Source organism: Capsicum annuum, chromosome 10, assembly GCF_002878395.1.
Source record: "Capsicum annuum cultivar UCD-10X-F1 chromosome 10, UCD10Xv1.1, whole genome shotgun sequence".
Lineage (NCBI taxonomy): Eukaryota > Viridiplantae > Streptophyta > Magnoliopsida > Solanales > Solanaceae > Capsicum > Capsicum annuum.
Genome location: NC_061120.1, coordinates 18,430,698 through 18,435,019, shown reverse-complemented (window position 1 = coordinate 18,435,019; position 4,322 = coordinate 18,430,698).

The following is a 4,322-nucleotide window of genomic DNA, read 5'->3' as shown; positions in this document are numbered from 1 at the left end:
AACAAGAGATGGGGTATAGATATTCATGCTCTCAATACAACTTCAATCTCAAACCGTAGATATACATATATTCGATCAAAAGATCAATATTAGGGGAAGGCCTCAAGACCAAAACATTATCATCAAAAGGGTTCATAATGCATATTTGTTAATGTAATTTCAAAACCCTTCGTAAATATATGATTTCATAACTTTAAACCTTACTTGAAATGATTTCAACATGCCCGTGTAGTTTAGGAAAACCCTACGTACCTTATATTGATTAGTTTGAAGATTAGAAATCGAATCTTGACTCTCTTCTTGAAAATATTGAAGTTAAATGGCTTGAATTCTTGTTTTGGAGAAGAAGAGTTGAATCTTGTTTCTTGAAAGATGGCTAGAGTTTTTCTTTGATAGAAAAATAAATAAAGAGGCAACTAATGCTCCTTGGGGCCGAAATTTTGTGTTATGGGTGGATTTTGGGTGAGGGAATATGACCAAAGTGCCCATACACCCTTGGGGAATTGAAACAGCATGTGAAATAGCTTCAGGTCGCGTCAGATATAGTGTTAGGGATAGCAACGCATTGCGTTGCTTTTGCATCGGCTTACTGCCTCTCACAAAAAATGTCATAACTTTTTACTCGGGTATCGGGATTAAGGCAAAATTGATATCGTTGGAAAGATGACTCAATTATCTACAATTTGGTGGGTCTTGTGATGAAAAATTTCACATATATCAAAAGTTATACACATTCAAAGTTGACCCTTGTAGAATAAAATACCAAACTTTGGACGATTCAAAGGCTCTTAGCTCAACTTTGCTCTAAGTGATTTCCATGAAAATTTTTAACCTCGTAATCACTTAACACACTAGGATAAAGATCATGACACATGAATTTAAATATGAGTCATGGGATTAGAGTTTACACACGTAGGAATGATGGTCTGATTTTTAGCTCGAAAATGTGGGGCATTACATTATCTCCCCCTTGGGATTATTCATCCCCGAATGATGGGTAGGGACTTGTTAAAACTCTAAAAGTGTAGAATAAAGAACGAAACCTCACATTGAACATTTTTCCTCAACAAAATATGCAAAGGCATCAAATGAGCTTCATGATAACCCCTAGTGAAACATATACGCACGAAATATGTGGTAATTAGACTTTACATAAGGATGATCTTGCACACAAGTTTTATGAATCATAATCATCACAACATAAGGCATGAGTTAATTTGGTGATAATAGGCCTGATTTACATTGGTACTAATCATGAAATATGATTTCACAGAAGACAAGAAATCGAAGAATTCTCTACCTTACAAGATACCACGAATAGACATTACACTTAGAAACACTACTCATCTATGCCCCAAACAACAAATAACATAATTCATTATTTTCAAATTACAATTCTCCCATAACACTTCTAACCACAAGAGTTTGAGTCCCACCGCATAATACTCCTATATTGAAGCCTAACTCAAAGAAAAGAGGTGCTAATTTAAGCTATGGGACTCCATATAAGAATATTACTTCACCTCATCCCATATAAGAATATTACTTCACCTCATCTCTATCATCAGACACCATTGGGTTTTAACTTAAGGAATACTAACCACATAGTACATGGGTTGTGTTTTCATTAATCACAACATTCAAGCCTATCATTACTACACCCATTTATCGATTTCCCCCCAAAAGACCAGCAAATTCAATCACTTTCATAAAGATTTTAGCCATATATCTCCTTCCTAACTATTTGTCATAATAAAAGTCCGTCCCCTTCTTTCCCCTATCACTAATAACCTTAGCTAAAGAGATCAAATCAAAATTTTCACATTCAAGAAAATCTAATCCCCCTCCCTAAGTCACTACTACTCTTTCATAACAACTATCACACTATTATTCGGAGGGTCATTGAGGGACCTGGCCATATGTATCAATAAAGGGAGTAACACTATTTGATTATAACGCTTATTGCACTACTCAAGGTGGGATATGAGATAAACGTACAATACAATAGACATAAAGTGCTCCATATATTAAGTTTCTAGATCATAAATAGAGAGTCGTTCGGACGTAAACCTACACAACATGAGTTTTTAGGACTGGGCACAATGAGAAACATCTGAGCATATATCATGAGCGATATAACATAAAGACAGAACTCATGGGTTCAACGACTAAGACAAAGATTGCCACTTGAAGCTATTGCTTCTCATTTTCTGAGCTGAGATAGTCATAAGTTTGCATAAATTTTATCACTTTGGCTAAACCCGACATAGAATGATTCGGTAACATACGAAAACATAGTTCCTTAGAACCAAGCATGATTTAGGACACTGATTTATGGATTATGAACATCATAACATAGAGCTTGAATACATCAAAGATTGGGTTACTAAGACATCATTGCTTCTAGTTTGGTGGTCGAATCATAACATAAGTTGCATAGATAACTCGGACCTTGGGCATAGGAATGACTTCAATATATAAGACATTGGTAGTATATCCTCCTTAAATTGAAATAGGAGGAGCTTGCTTGAATTGGAATAGATTTTTGTTAGGATTCTTACCTGAAACTTGACCCAACAAGAAAATTTCGGGAACTACCTTACTTTATCATCTCCCCCTTAGATCAAAGTCACCTTTCTAAACTTGAGGACATATCCTCTCATTACATCTACACACACAACATTCAACACAATAGGGTATCACCATACACATCAACGCTAAACTCCCCCCTGACAAACTATACTCTAAAACTAGTACTTTATGGAAATGCTACTCTTAACTTTCGCTAGACTATATAGTTATCACCCTATCACTCCTACTCCCGTGAGCATACACATCCATACTCCTTATCCTAATATAAATCATTCTCCACTACTTAACACGCCAACGCTAGACCTCTACTCACATACTTACAATCTTAACAAAATTTGTAAAACTATACTAAAGGTGCATATTGCCTACCCATATTTCCTTAATTCAACTCTAAAGATCACCATACAACAACTCCCCAGGTTTCTCCATACTACAAAATTCAAGAATGTGAACTACGTACACATAAAATTTATACATATATAAACCTTATCTAACAACATGTTACCTGCGAATTTAATTTATTCTTATATACCCACGCTCTTATCCACTTAATGATTCAACCATAATTCATTAATTTACTCTTGTACTCATGTCTACTTCATAATTGTCCACTCATTATTCCACAAGTTGCCAATCTACGTTATTGCACACATTAAATTAAGCCTAATTTTTACTCCCACAAAATATGCATCATCAATCTTAAGCTACTATCCTTTTCACCACAACCCACATCTAAAGTTCAAGCCTATAGTCTACAATCAATCATGTACCACCGATAAAGTATGCCACATACTATACTAGTCCATCAAGTTGGGGAATTTCACTTAACTACTACCTACAATCACATTCTCTCCTTGGCAATACTACTACATCTCAAAATCCACTATATACCTTCTAACATTAAGTCTACTTACCCATGCATACATTCTCACTATCACCAAATTCCCTAAATACCAATGAATATCTACCCATAACATATTGACTAGTCTACCCCTTTCCATTTATAACATCAAATTGGTTTCTATAACCACAATAACTATCCACTCTAGGCTTCTTCCCTAATTTGAATCAATAATAATCATAGCCAAACACTTCCTTCACAACTACCATACAATATATAAATCTTGCTATAACATTAGCCAACCACCATAAAAGGAAAAACCACCCCTCAATCAAAGGATTATACAACTAAAACTACTCATTTATGTAAAAGTCACCCTAACTCTGACTGCTAACCTTGTGACTTTATGTCACCAACTTATGGACCATCTCACTACCAATGGTTCATGACACTTTAACATATACTACTACTTGGGTGGAAATACAGCTCCAATAATCTGCTATACATCATTACCCTTATGCATGACATCTTCAACACAAATTTTAAAAGGGGATTGAATACACTTTGAACCTCAAGTTGAAAAGCATGAATTCATCAGGATAAAGGTATACACTCTATCAATACACCTTGAAGCACTAATGGACTCCTTTCAAGTCCATGTGCTATCTTATAGCTTTATGGATAACTAAATTAGAGAGAACCGCTAGGGGAGCTAGACTTTTAGACTTGTATCGCCTCGACAATGAGGCATGGCCTATGAAATTTAAATAAGGAAGGAATTTGGATAACTTTCTTATGGACAACGCTATAGCATGAACTAGATAATGAAAGAATAAGAAACAACTCCTAAATGCCCGGTATCCTCCTAATTATAAGTGTGGTGCACAAC